Here is a 15,654-nt window from a genome sequence, read left to right on the forward strand (position 1 = left end):
CAAATGAAAGCTTCCAATTGATTTAAGTCATTCTCTGAAATGAGTTCTGGGAAAAGCTGCATTTTGTACTGCAAGTAGAACTTAAACCTGTGGGTTTTTTACCTGGCATAAACAGTTTAAATGTTACTGCTAGAAAATCAAAGTGCCCCAAAGGGCTTTATGCCTATTGAATGTCAGCTCAAAGCAATTAAACAGCAATATTTCTGAACACGCCAGCACAAAATATTCCGAGGTAGTTTGGCTGACATTTGGTAGAGCTCAGACGGCACAATTCTGCAGACTTCCACAACTAGGTTCAGTGAATTCCACCTGAACCAGTTTCGCTGATGTGTATTATAGATTAATGAACTAGGAAGGCAGGCTCGGAGAACAAAGTGCTATTTCTCAGTTTTTTTCAATGAGGGAATAGGGAAATCAGAATTATTGTAGTTAACATAATGCTCTTCAACTTACACTGAACTGTTTTCCAGCAATGTATTCTGGTCTGTTCTCAATGATAACTGTCCCACATAAACAGTACAATGGCAACAGATCCTTGAATGCACTTACACTCAAACGCTCATTAACCACTGATGCAAAGATCCAAGCACCCAAGTGTTTATGCTAATTAGCTGCAATCTTGACTACATGACTGGAATAGTATTTGTAAAATTTCCACCAGCCTCAGCAAAAAGCAAGGAATCCTGGATGTATCACTGCAATAGCCTCAGCAAAAAGCAAGGAATCCTGGATGTATCACTGCAATAGCCTCAGCAAAAAGCAAGGAATCCTGGATGTAGCATTGCAATTTTTAATGAAACTGTATAGTTCCCTTATTCTCATGAGGTAACTTAATTGGTACCTGTTTGAAGTACAAAAATGATAAACTGACAAACACTGCCACCTGCTCATTACTAACTTATTTCAATTACTCCAAACTGAAAAACCCACATCCATAATCCTACATTCAAATCAAGAATGGGCAACTCTGCTTCCAGAATTAAACCAACAAATTAGCTCACACACCATCTGTAACTGACAATGTTCAATTCGGCAGCAAACCAATTAGTTATTTTTTTTTTAATGGTGGTGTCAAATAAAAATTAGTTATTTTTTTTAACAGTGGTGTCAAATAATTTCCGTGCAATCTAAAGACAAAGGTCTTTGCCAAATCCAAACAGCAAAAGGCCGCTGCAATTGGATGGAAGCGTAGTTCAAATTCTGGAACTATTTCTACTGATAATTAAAGTTTATTGAAGACCGTAATACTTCCACATCATGAGATAGAGTGGTAAATATCGACCTCTGCGTAGAACTCGACGCTTTCTCTTGGATGTTCTACTCAAAAAACAAACACTCCAGTCTCAAACCGGACAGTTGTCAACCCTATTTCCTGTGCCCCACCCTGGCAAATTAGCAGCCCTCCATGTTGGTCATGTTTTCTCTGTTGTCATGTTTTCTCTGTTGGAATGTTGGAAACATTGGTTTGGGAATAGTTAGGTGGCTGGCCCATTTTGATAGAAAAGGCGAAATAAAGCCAACAAACACCCTTCTCCTCAATAAACCTGATCAATGTCTTCCAGCCACCATGAAAGGTGGAAACATACAAGGTGCAGATAAAAGGAACGTGCACAAATCTCATCATCTTTAATGTTGCACAAATATTGAGATTTGTCGCGTTTGTGTGCCCACAAGGTATGGTTGAGTTCCCTCAACGCCACTCATTTGGATCGCCTGGCGTTGTCCTCCCCAGCTAATCGGAATAAAGACCACGTCGAATGCCCAGGCCGCGCGTTTAACATTCAATAGAATTAAGAGAATCTTTAAAAGTTAAATATAAAGTATGGTTTGATTTCTCTCTGTGCAGGAGTTCCCCTTTCGCTCCACGACATGCCTGCGCCATCTTATTTTTTTTCAAATATCCGCATGTTCAAATGTCATGTTGTAAAAAGTGCACAAACCCTTTTGCTCTCAGTTGCCACTGCGCGGGTAGTGTCCCGACGATATATATATATACATGTGTGTGTGTGTTTTAAAGCAGCCGCTCTTAGGGTTTCACCTCCACCATTTACAGCACCTGCTTTCAGCCGCCTAAAGAACGCCGCCCCAACCAAACTTGACTAAAAGCGAGTACGCCTTGATGGACACCCGTCGCGGCCAATGGGGGGCCGGAGGGCGAGCTGGGCGGCGGCCGGCTCACCTATCAGCGGCGCGGGCGGGCGGGGCCGAGGACGCCAGCGAGTTGGGTTGAGGCAGCCAGGCGTTGGGGTGGTCAGCCCCGCCATCGGCAGCGACGCAGGTGACGCCGCCGCCGTCCGTACACTCGACGCCGTCCAGCCCGCCTGCGTCCTGACGTCCCGCAGGCACCCGCGGACGGCGGACGGCGCCCGCCGCGGCGACACGGCCCGATCTGCGGTGCAAACGCAACCGGAACGGTCACTCCTTACCTGTGCGTCGAGGCGCCGGGAAGCGTGTTATTAATTCCGAAACCGAACATCGACCGGGTCACAGGCGGCGACGTAACTTTCTGGAGCGCGCGCGCGCCGCTTAGCGCAGGGGACGTCGGGCTGGTGACGCACGTATGGGGGGGCGTACATAACCAGGGGACGTCACTGCGTCACGGGAAGTCGGTGGGGGAATGTTGATGAAGCTGCTCAGTGATCACGGAGGGGGAAAATGGAGTTAGCGCCAGTTCAAATTGAACTCCACACACGCACACAACGAACTCAAATAATGCCCCCACACACAGTCTATATTACAAATTCAAACAGTCTCCCCTCCCATACAGTCTATAATACAAGTTTAAACAGCTCCCACAAACACTGTACAATACAAGCTCCAACACCCCCCACACACATTCCATAACATAACCTCAAACATCGCCCACACATCTATAAAACAAGCCTGAACATCACATGCACAGTCTATAATTGCAGCACAAAATCCCCCCACACAGTCTATAATACAACCTCAAACATCCCCAAACTAATAACATCAGGTTAAAGTCCAACAGGTTTGTTTGGAATCATTAGCTTTTGGAGCATAGCTCCTTCATCAGGTGAAGAGAGCTGATGAAGGAGCTATGCTCCGAAAGCTAGTGATTCCAAACAACTGTTGGACTTTAACCCGGTGTTGTAAGACTTCTTAATGTGCCCACCCAGTCCAACGCCGGCATCCGAACATCATGTAATAACATGGGCTCAAACACACTTTCTATGATGTGGCCAACACCACAGTGGTTAGCACTGTTGCTTCACAGCTCCAGGGTCCCAAGTTCGATTCCCGGCTTGGGTCACTGTGTGGAGTCTGCACGCTCTCCCCATGTCTGCGTGGGTTTGCTCCGTTTTCCTCCTGTGCTGTTAGGTAATTTGGACATTCTGAATTGTCCCTCTGTGTACCTGAACAGGCGCCGGAATGTGGCGACTACGGGCTTTTCACAGTGACTTCATTGTAGTGTTAATGTAAGTCTATTTGTGACAATAAAGATTATTATTATAAAGCTCCAGCACCCTCCGCTCATAGTCTATAATACAAGCTCAAATATCCATACACACAGAATCCATAATACTAGCTCAAATATCCCACACACAGCTTATAATACAAACTCAAACACCCCCGTGCACAGTCTATAATAGAAACTCAAACACCCCCGTGCACAGTCTATAATAGAAGCTCAAACATCCCTCACACAGTCTATAATACAAGCTCAAACACCCCGTACACAGTCCACAACACAAGCTCAAACACCGCTATACACAGTTTATCATACAAGCTCAAACATCCCGCACACACAGTTTATAATGCAACTTCTAACACCACCATACACAGCCTATAATACAAGCTGAAACACCCCCATACACAGTCTAAACACCCCCCCCCCCCACACACACACACACACACGGTCTATAATACTAGCTCAAACACCCCTACAGTCTATAATACAAGCTGAAACACCCCCATGCACAGTCTATAATAAAAGCTGAAACAACCCCACACAGTCTATAATGCTAGCACAAACACTGCCATGTACAGGCTATAATACAAGCTCAAATGTTCCCCACACAGTCTGTAATATATGCTCAAATGTCCCCCACACAAACTATAATACATGTTCAAACACCCCTGCACAGTATAATATAAGCTCAAACATCCCGCACACACAGTCTATAATGTAAACTCAAAACATTCCCATACAGTCTATAGTACAAGCTCAAACATCCCACACAGTCGATAATACAAGCTCAAACATCGGCCTCACATTCTATAATTCAAGCTCAAACCCCCCCACAGTCTATAATACAAGCTCAAATACCCGCGTACACAGTCTATAATACAAGCTCAAATACCTGCACACACATTCCATAATACAAGCTCAAATATCCCACACAGTCTATAACAGGGGTGGGCAAACTTTTCCGTGCAAGGGCCACATTCAGAAATTCACAATTTTAAAGGGCCGCATAGTATATTATGTAAAATAATTACTTCACCCGGTTATGATTCTGGGCGCCTCATATAGAACATAGAACAGTACAGGACAGAACAGGCCCGTCGGCCCTCGACGTCGTGCCGAGCAATGATCACCCTACTCAAGTCAAGGTATCCACCCTATACCAGTAAGTAACCCAACAGCCCCCCCCCCCCCCCCCATTAACCTTAAAAAAAAATAATTAAAAATTTTTTAAAAATATATATATTGTTTTTAATGACTTAGTGGGCCGCATAAAGACCTTTGGCGGGCCGCATGCGGCCCGTGGGCCGTAGTTTGCCCACCCCTGGTCTATAATACAAGCTCGAACATTCCCACACAGTCTATAATACAAGCTCAAACCCCCCACACAGTCTATAATACTAGCTGAAACATCCCCACACAGTCTATAACACATGCTCAAACACCCGTGTACACAGTCTATAATACAAGCTCAAATACCTGCACACACATTCCATAATACAAGCTCAAATATCCCACACAGTCTATAATACAAGCTCAAACATTCCCACACAGTCTATAATACAAGCTCAAACCCCCCACACAGTCTATAATACAAGCTCAAACACCCGCATACACAGTCTATAATACAAGTTTCATACACCTGCCATACAGTCTACAATACAGAGTCAAACATCCCCACACACAGTTTTTAATACAAGCTCAAACACCCCACACACAGTGTATCATACAAGCTCAAACACCCCCATACACCACACATACACACACTACAATACAAGCTCAAACATCCCCCCATTCCCACCCCACGCACACACATACACCAGAATACAGCCTCAAATACCCTGCACCCCACACATACTACAATAGGAGCTTAAACACTCACACATCTACTGGCATTGTCGTGATTATGGTCCCACAGGCCATCAATCTGGGCAGGAAGAAATTACTCACATTCCTGCGGACTAGATATCCTGCTTCAGGGGGGCAACATCACCATCTCCAAAGTTGAGGTTGTGGGTGGGCGCCTCTGAGTAACAGATATATTGTACAAGAATGCTCCATTCTGGTTAGTAAACCTGTATGCCCGGCTTAAAACAGTGAGGGGATGGCTATCGTTCAGCGGTTCCCACTATTGCTGGCAACATCCGCTTGTCATTCTGAGTGGTAACTTGAACTGCATCATCAATGCGGCTGAACGATCCAGCAGGCCTGACAGCAAACTGGACCGTCCAGACTCCTGATGGAAGCGGGAAAAGGTGCCAAGCTGTACGATGCCTTGTGTAACCATACAGATAGTGTGCAACGTAGGTATACCTGGCCACTGCCAGACGGGTCTGCCCATTCCAGGATAAACTTCCTGTTAGTGTCCCGAGCATTCATGGCCACATCCTTCGACATCAACTGGTGTTCTTCTCTGACCACTGCCTCCTTCCGGTCGATTGTCATGCACAGGAGTACCTGAGGGTTGGCCAGGGGTCATGGAAGCAGAACGTGAAACTGTTGACCTCAGCGAACATTGGGGAATTCAAAAGGCATTACAAAAGTTGTAGAACTGTGAAACCCGTCTTTGAGTCCCTGACAGATTGGTGGGAAGCAATTGAGAACATCAAGAGGTTTTCCATCCTCAATTCATCATCAAAGCTGTTCGGAAGGTGAGAGAGAGAGACAACGTGAGAGGGGGGCGATAGCTCGATTCTAAAAAGCATGTAATATCTGCTCCGGCTACTATTCATGGGGGTTGCTGTCAAGGAGGATCTTCAGGATGTGAAGGGCCAAGGGCCAGCAAGCCTTGCTCTCCCCCACGGAAGCCACCAAGATCATCTTCCAATCCAGAGTTTGCTCTGGGAACTCAGAAAATCGGCATTTTTAGCACAAAAATAACCCACCAAACCTGTTGAACCCCCCCCCCCCCCCCCCCCCCCCCCCACAAATGTCCGGAAATAAGTCCAGGACCCGAAAGGATGGCAGAGCCACCAAAAGCTTGGAGAGGAGGAATGAGATGACAGCGAACATGAGTGAGTTGGAAATGGCCACACCCAAACGGGCTGGGTCGCTGGGACCCACGGCGGGCTATCCACCGATAAGCGAGTGGATGGACCTCCTGACTCAGAAGCTCCAGAAACACAGATGGCATCAAGCTGGAAATTATGGCGACAGTGAAGGTAACAGTTGCGGACATCCTGGCTCCCTTCAAAGTGGCATTGCAGAAAACAGCGATGACTAGAAGTACTGGAGGCAACAATCAGGGACTTAGCGAATGCCGTGACTGAATCACCGCCCTGGAAACAGAAGTGGCAAGGTTGGTGGCAATGTAAGGGGCACTGAAGGGGAAGGTCCAAGACCAGGAGAATCGGTCATGCCGCTAGGATCTCCTTATCGTGGGCCTACAGGAGGGCAGGAACTCCAAGGAATATGTGGCTCCGATGCTGGATAACCTGGTTGAAAGGAAGAGCTTTCCCAAACCCCCGGAAATATATAGAGCCCACAGGTCACTCTGGCCAAAACCTAAAGCAGGGGAGCAGCCATGGGCCATATTAGCGAAACTGCACCAATACCAGGATCGGGAGAAGATCCTGAACTGGGCAAGACACACTCGGTCCTGCTAGAGGGAAGGTCTACCAGGACATTAGGGAAGACATGGCAAAGTGCCACGCTGAATAAAATAAAGCCAAGGCTTTATCAAGAGTTAAGTGCGGTTTGGTATGCTGTGACCAGCCAAACTGTGGGTAATCTTCCAGGGAAAGGAATTATACTTTACCGCACCCACTGAGGCAGATGAGTGCGTGCGGACACGGGCTTGGAAGGCAGCAACAACAGGGCCAACAGTTAAGACAAACTCGTTTTGAAGAAAAGGACATTTGCACGGAACAAAATTGCCTCGTTTTCGACCTAGCTTTAAGTCCCAGGAAGGAGGCGTTGAAAGCCGAAAGGTGCAGAAACAGATGAGGGCGGATAGAGGGGGAAAAGGATACAACGGGTGGGGGAAGACGGGGATCGCTCCGGTGGGGGTGGGGAGGGGGGGGCGCACCACACTAGCGAGAAAGCCGTGCAGGAAACTACGGACAAAGGGGGGTCCACGGTACAACTCCAGACAAGGATGTAGTGCCTACCAGAAGGGAAGGGAATAGGGGGAGAAGAGGGGGAAAGACAGGAGGGTGGGGAAAGAGTGGGGGGGGGGGGGCACAGGGAGGGAAGAACAAGGGGAGAGGACAGACCCAAAAAGGGGGACCGGGGGGATGGGTAGAATTCTGGCTGTGACAGGTTGCACATGGTGGCAGGGAAAATAGCGGCATCAAGAGCGGCCATCTTGATCGACCCGAAGGAAAGGGAAACCACATGGAGTGACTGGAAAAGAAGGCAATCTTCGATGGCCCCTGGACAAAGGGAAAGCCCAGAGTGCAGGCCGCTGTGACATGCAATGTACGGTGAACGCGGACACCTTGTATGGCCCCCAAACAAAGAGAAACCCTGGAGCGTAGGGCGCATCCACGAGGTAAGTATGGTTGACCCCGCGGGGAGGGGGGGGGACGGACAGAAAACCACATCAGGATATTCACCTGGAACGCCTGGTGAAATGATCCAGAGTCTCTGCCAATCTGAAAAGTCTGAGGGCCGATGTTATCTTCCTCCAGGAAACCCACCTGAGGGAGAAGGACAGGCTGTGGGTAAGGAAGAGCTGGATGGGTCAGACGTACCAATCATGTTACGGGACAAGGGCTAGGCAGGATGGCCATACTACTGAACAAGAGGACAGCCTTCACAACGACAAAGACGGTTACGGACCCAGGGGGATGGTCTTTCATGGTTAGTGGTGGTCTGGAAGGGGCACCAGTGATCTTGTTAAATGCATCTGCGGGGGATCTTCGCAGACTCACTAGTAAGGGACATAAGCCTCAATATTGCTGATATCCAAAAAGACAAAGACCCGATGGAGTGCGGGTCCTACAGGCCCATCTCACTACTTAACGTGGACACAAAGCCCTGGCGAGGCAGCAAGAGAGCAGCATGCCAGAGATAGTCACGGAGGACCAGAAGGGCTTTGTCAAGGGCAGGCAGTAATTTCACAAATCAGGTGCCTGCTGAACGTGATAATGACCCCATCTGAGGAGAGAACACCAGAAGTGATCATCTCCCTGGAAGCAGAAAGGGCCTTTGACAGAGTTCAAGGGAAGTACGTCATAGAGGTACTGGAACAGTTTGGGTTTGGGCCAGGGTACACCTCCTTGGTGAAACTGCTGCACAGCTCTCCCTGGCGAGATCAACTTACTTCTGACTGCACAGAGGCATAAGGCAGGGATGCCCGCTGATATTGCTGCTGTTCACTCAGGCAATTGGGCCACTGGCGATCGCCCTCAGAGCAGCTAAGGATTGGAGAGTTATCCAAAGGGAAGACAGAGCATACAGTCTCACGCTATGTGGATGACCTGCTTCTCTACATCTCGAACCCCCGGACCAGCATTGAAGGGATAATGAAACTCCTAAAGGAGTTCAAAGCCTTCTCAGGTTACAAGCTTAACCTGAGCAAGAGCGAGATCTTCCCTGTGAACCCACAGTGGGGAGGGTCAGAGCTGGGGGGACTGTCGTTTAAGCAGGCCCAGACCAAATTCCACCATCTGGGAATCCAATTGTCCACAACTGGACACGGATCCACAAATGGAACCTGACATATCTGGAAGTCAAAAAGTACATACAGAGGTGGGGCCAGGCTGACATTTTTCACGCAATTTTGATCGGGCTCAGGGGTGCCCTGCCCGGGTGCGGGGGCCTGAAAAGTTATGGGGTGGGCGGGGCACTGAAAACGCCAGGAAACACACGCCTAATCACATGCATTATGGGAGATCCCCCCACCCCCCAGTATCAAAAACTAAAGCCGTGAGCAGAATGTTTGCCTATTGGGTGAGGCCCCTGATGTTGGAGTCAAATGGAGGCCACCACCCCACACTGTAAGGAAACATTCATCCTATTGTAATTTCCCCTAATTCACTAAAAAGTGACCAGAAGATGTGCAGTTTCGGTTTATTTAAGTTGAAAGACCAATACATGACACTCCAGCTGGGAAAGAAATTAAGCCTGTGATTCAGATAAAGGACAGCAGGAATGCCTCCATTTTGAGTGTCCAATCCCCAAAGTTTTAAACTTTCAAATTTAAAAATGGCATTAGCAGCTGGTCCACTATTGTGGCCGGGAAAATTCTCCACAGAAGAGCTTGCAGCCAGAGCAGAGAATGACAGGGAAAATTGCAGTCAGCCTCTGACAATAGTCCTTAATAAACATTTAAGTATCCTCAATTGGCTACCTGCTGCTTGCAGGTGGGAGCTGTTTAGTTGCTGATCTCACCTCTGGGAAAATGGCGCCGAGTATGATGGTCCCAGTTTTTAATAGAAACTTTTATGTGCATCCACCTCTATTTGTCCATATCAGGGATTGGAAACCTACCAATTGTATTCCTTTGATGCTGATGCAATTAAATATAATTGTCATTCAGCATAAACCACCCCCCTCTCCATTATATCAACCTCCTTACCCATGAAGGATAGTGGCCCAGACATAAGCAGGCCAGAGACTTGTCAGATGCAACAGTAGAGAGATGGAGTATTGATAGTCACTTCATAAATATACAACATGGGGAAAGTACAGCGTATGAAACGATTTGGGCCACAAGGACAAACTTTGGATGTGGAGACCGCTGTGCAGTGTTTTCTATTGCAAATTGCTATGTTCACATTTATGATGGAAACTACTTATGTAAACGTGTCACGCTGTAATTACAACCTCCCCAAACGCAGGTGCTGCAGTTTGATGGGATTGTTTAATTACAGGGATATATTTACTTCAGCAGTTTCCAATATAAATGTGGACAACAAAATTCATGATACATTGTACGAAAATAAGAACAGATACGTGATTTTAAAATGATGTCTCAACTATGTCTGCAACCTCAAGGCATATAATTATCTCCCACTGTCCACTGCTGCTTCACCGAAAAATTACACTTAATCTTAAATCCCAACATGCAGTTTCAAGTAATTCGAGTATTTAGTATTTAATTGACTTTAAGATTAGGATCATTGCAGTCAGTGCAGAATAAAATTGTGGATTTTCACTTGTGCAGTCTTTGATCACATATTGCATTACTAATATCAGGATGCAAGTTGATGATTTGTGGAAGAAATGATTATCAGTCTTCAATTGTTAAGTCAACCTATGGTTCGATTAACACCATGCATTTGAGAGAGAGTCTGGAACAGGTTTAATTCAGCTTGGATGATCTATCAACAGTACAGAATGGCTTTCTGGCTTCTGCTTCTCTTGAACCTGATGAAGAACTATTGAAAACTATTTTCTTTTATATATCTTATTTTGTCTACAACAAACCTACATGCAAGACATAAGACTGCATGACGCATCCAAATCCTTCGAAAACAGTCTAATTACATAAACAGTTACAGTTGTTTACTTCAAAGATGCTTTCCTCAAACACGTTTCCCGTACCAGCCTCCCCGAACAGGTGCCGGAACATGGCGACTAGGGGCTTTTTACAGTAACTTCATTTGAAACCTACTTGTGACAATAAGCAATTTTCATTTAATTCATTCATTTTCATTTCTTAACTGAAGGGTTCTCAAATCTTTCCATAGGTAATTAACTGTTACTTCCATATACTATAGTTACTAGGTCCCTATACCTAACCACTAAAGTTTTACCATATCCACTTATGGTGGATGTGATGCCACTTATTTCCTTGCACAATTACATCTAATATATGCAATTGCTAAAAACAGAAGGCTATGCTTCCCTCTCAGAACAGCACAAACCAACCTTGATCATCTTGGCAAGTTTGTTTTTCTCTAAGATACAAAGACATTTTAATATTAACCCATAACTCTCAAGGATGTCCTACAGTGATACCACAAAATGGCAGTAAATTATGCATTGGTATGGTGACACAAAACCTTGGAGAGATTCCACAATATTGCATGCCCAATGCATAATGGTACCACAGGTAGAATGAGGAATAACAGACATACAACCCACAATTACAGGTTATGCATTTTCCAAGATTGAGGAAATGCAAGTATTGGCCACGGTGGAGTGTGAGGTCATTCAATTTGATCATGGCATTTCTGTCTCTTAACACATTATCTGCCATAGGTCCTTATTAATATTCTGTGTAAAATGTTATTGCGTCCAGCCAGTTTCTTTTTAATGCATTGGCGGTTTAAATTGTTTTCCACGCATGCACGTACAAGGTATTGAACCCAGCTCAAGGCCTACAGGGTACCTTCCAAGCTGCTGCTTACAGATTAACAGAAACACTGATCCCTAATAACACAATGTGTGTACCTATACCACATGGATGGCAGGAGTTCAAGAAGGCAGTGAGATACCCTCAATCACGACACAGGAGAGAAGATAGATGATTCAAAGGCTTTAATCATCTGAGAACTGTACAGCAGCCAAGAAGTGTGCTCATCACATGTTGCCTGAGTGAGTCTTATATACCGTTTCCTGGGGGCGGAGCCAGAGGCGGAGTCCCCCAGGGTTCCAAGCCCGGTCTTAAAGGGCCAATGCATTAAAGGTAAGGTACCATTATATCAGCTACTGATAACATTCATCACATTCACCCCCTGTTTAAAAAAAACACATAGTCCGTCCGGGGTGAAGTGAAGTTACAAGTTCAGTCTTGCGGGTGGTTTGACCATCCGTGCTGACTTTCTCTGCTCCGGTGGTGGTGCCGTGGATACGGTCGGTGTTGATGGTGGCATTTCCGGGAGCACGGTTGACTGAGCCTTTGCCCGCCTTGGAGCGGGGGGGGTATCCGGGATGACTAGGGTGATCGGTGCCGGCTCCGGCTGGGGGACAGGGGGATGGGGGGGGGGGTGCTGTCAGGGTCGGTAGCCGGTGCGGGGAAGGGAGCGTCGGTAGGAGGGGGGGGTCTGTGGGGATAGCGTCGGGGTCGGTGGGAGAGCCAGCGGGTGCCAGGTCGCGCAGGGAGACGGTGTCCTGCCTGCTGTCGGGGTGCTCGACGTAGGCATATTGAGGGTTTGTGTGTAGCAGTTGGACTTCTCGACGACGGGATCGGATTTATGGCTCCTCACGTGCCTCCGGAGTAGAACTGGTCCCGGAGGCGTCAGCCAACGTGGAAGCGAGACCCCAGAGGTGGGCATCCTGGGGAAGTCAAACAAACGATTGTGAGGGGTCTCGTTCGTGGCCGTACAGAGGAGCGACCTAATGGAATGTAGGGCATGGGTAGGACCTCCTGCCAGCGGGCAATTGGGAGACTCCTTGACCGTAGGGCTAGGAGGACGGCCTTCCAAACTGTCGCGTTCTCCCTCTCCACTTGCCCGTTTCCCCGCGGGTTATAGCTCGTCGTTCTGCTCGAGGCGATGCCCTTGCTGAGCAGATATCGACGCAGCTCATCGCTCATGAACGATGTACCCCGGTCGCTGTGGATAAAAGCGGGGAAACCAAACAGTGTGAAGATGCTGTGCAGTGCCTTGATCACGGAGGCCGAGGTCATATCGGGACAGGGGACAGCAAAAGGGAAGCGGGAGAACTCATCGATCACGGTGAAGAAATAGATGCTGTGGTTGGTGGACTGGAGGGGCCCTTTGAAGTCCACACTTAGTCGCTCAAAGGGCCCAGAGGCCTTTATCAGGCGGGCCCTGTCTGGACGATAGAATTTCGGTTTTCATCCCGCACAAATTTGGCATGCCTTAGTCATGGCCTTGACCTCCTCTGTGGAGAAGGGAAGGTTGCGGGACTTGATGAAGTGGGCAAGTCGGGTGACCCCCGGGTGGCAGAGGTCATCGTGGATGGCTCTCAGGCGGTCTTTGTGCACGTTGGCGCACGTGCCGCGGGACAGGGCATTTGAGGGCTTGTTGAGCTTTCCCGGGTGATATTTAATATCGTACGTATAGATGGAGAGCTCTATCCTCCACCTCAGAATTTTGTCATTTTTTATTTTGCCCCATTGTGCGTTATCGAACATAAAGGCAACCGACCGTTGGTCGGTGACAAGGGTGAACCTCCTACAGGCTAGGTAGTGCCTCCAGTGCCGCACGGCCTCCACTATGGCTTGTGCCTCCTTCTCGACTGTAGAGTGCCGAATTTCCGAGGCGGTGAGGGTTCGGGAGAAGAACGCTACTGATCTGCCCACCTGGTTGAGGGTAGCAGCCAGGGCGACGTCTGATGCGTCGCTTTCTACTTGGAAGGGAATGGCTTTGTCCACCGCGTGCATGGCGGCCTTGATGATGCCGGCCTTGATATGGTTGAAAGCCGACTGGGCCTCAGCCGTCAGGGGAAAAACCGTAGTTTTAATGAGTGGCCGGGCTTTGTCCGCATATCTGGGGACCCACTGGGCGTAATAGGAGAAAAGCCCCAAGCACCGTTTGAGTGCCTTGAGGCTACGGGGGAGGGGGAGTTCCTTAAGGGGACGCATGCGGTCGGGGTCTGGGCCTAGGACCCCGTTTTCCACGACGTAGCCGAGGATGGCTAGCCGGGTTGTATGGAACACTCATTTCTCTTTGTTGTACGTGAGGTTGAGGGCCCGGGCAGTCTGGAGGAACTTCCTCAGGTTTGCGTCATGGTCCTGCTGGTCATGGCGGCAGATGTTGACGTTGTCCAAGTACGGGAAGGTAGCCCGTAAGCCGTACTTGTCCACCATTTGATCCATCGCCCTCTGGAAAACAGAAACTCCGTTTGTAACACCAAAAGGGACCCTGAGGAAGTGAAACAGCCGACCGGCTGCTTCAAACACCATGTAGGGGCGGTCCTCTGGGCGGATAGGGAGTTGATGATAGGCCGATTCTAGGTCGACCGTGGAGAATACCCGATACTGGGCGATGTGAGTCACCATTTCTGCTATGCGGGGGAGTGGGTAAGCATCGAGTTGCGTAAAGCGGTTTATGGTCTGGCTATAATCCACTACCATTCGTTGCTTTTCCCCGGTGCGGACTACCAATACTTGAGCCCTCCAAGGGCTGTTGCTGGCCTCTATGACCCCCTCTTTTAGTAGCCGCTGAACCTCTGACTTGATAAAAGTCATGTCTTGGGTACTGTACCGGCGACTCTTGGTGGCGACGGGCTTACAGTCGGGAGTGAGGTTCGCAAAGAGGGGGGGTGGCGCAACTTTGAGTGTCGCCAGGCTGCATACCGTGAGTGGGGGCAGGGGTCCGCCGAACCTCAGTGTCAGGCTCCGGTGGCTGCACTGAAAGTCCAGACCGAGCAGCAGGGGGGGCGCAGAGTTGAGGAAAGATGTAAAGTTTAAAACGGGTGTATTCAGCGCCTTGAATTGCGAGGTCAGCGACACAATACTCCGTGATTTGGACCGAATGGGACCCAGAGGCGAGGGCGATAGTTTGGGAGGCGGGGTGGGTGCGCAGGGAGCAGCGTCTTACCGTGTCTGGATGGATAAAGCTTTCCGTGCTCCCGGAGTCGAATAGGCAGGGAGTGTCGTAGCCGTTGATTTGCACCCGCATCATTGAGTTCCGCAGGTGTTTCGGCCGCGATTGATTGAGCGTGATCGCTCCTAGTTGCGGGTAGTCAGAGTCCTCGGTTAAGTCGGACTCACAAAATGGCCGCCTGGAGTCACAAAATGGCCGCCGCCATCGGTCACACGTGTCGGGGTTCGAAGATGGCCGCCGCCAAGTTGGCCGCTCCCATGACTCGCACGAGGTCGATGACGCGTCGGAAGTGGGCGCGTCCGGCGGCCGTGTTGCGGGGCCTGTGAGACCGGGAGCTTCATTTCTGGGCGTGGTGAGGATTTTGTTTGTGGTCTTTGGGGCCAGCCAGGCAGACTTTAGCAAAGTGCCCTTTCTTCCCGCAGTCGTTGCAGATCGCGGAGCCGACCCGGCAACGTTGCCATGGGTGCTGACCTTGCCCACAGAAATAGCATGGGGGACCCCCGGAGTGAGCGGATCGCCGCGCAGCGCAGGCCTGTAGTGTGGCTGAGTCTGGAGGGGATCAAGAGGGGTTTGCAAGGTCCGTGGAGTATGTACGGAGGTTACGGTGGGCCGTTTCTAGGGAAGAGGCGAGTGTTACCGTGCCTTGCAGATCCTTTGCCCCATCTTCTAGGAGTCGCTGCCGGATGTACGAGGACCTGATACCGGACACAAAGGCATCGCAAATATGCAAGTTCATGTGGGTTTCTGCCGTCACTGCTTTATGGTTGCAGTTCCTCGCAAGCACAGTTAGTCTCTCCACGTACTCGTCCAGAGTTTCCC

The 15,654-nt window shown here is 48.9% G+C and overlaps 1 protein-coding gene across 2 annotated transcripts in view; it reads right to left on the reverse strand.

Moving 5' to 3' along the window:
• gmeb2 (glucocorticoid modulatory element binding protein 2) overlaps positions 1 to 2,553 on the reverse strand; it is a 115,170-nt gene extending 112,617 nt beyond the window's left edge. For both annotated transcript variants that reach the window (XM_038803194.1, XM_038803193.1), the window contains exon 1: positions 2,427 to 2,553. The gene's annotated coding sequence lies outside the window, so the exon portion shown is untranslated. The remainder of the gene's footprint in view (positions 1 to 2,426) is intronic.
• Between the last annotated feature and the right edge of the window lie 13,101 nt (positions 2,554 to 15,654).

Source organism: Scyliorhinus canicula, chromosome 7 (assembly GCF_902713615.1).
Source record: "Scyliorhinus canicula chromosome 7, sScyCan1.1, whole genome shotgun sequence".
NCBI lineage: Eukaryota > Metazoa > Chordata > Chondrichthyes > Carcharhiniformes > Scyliorhinidae > Scyliorhinus > Scyliorhinus canicula.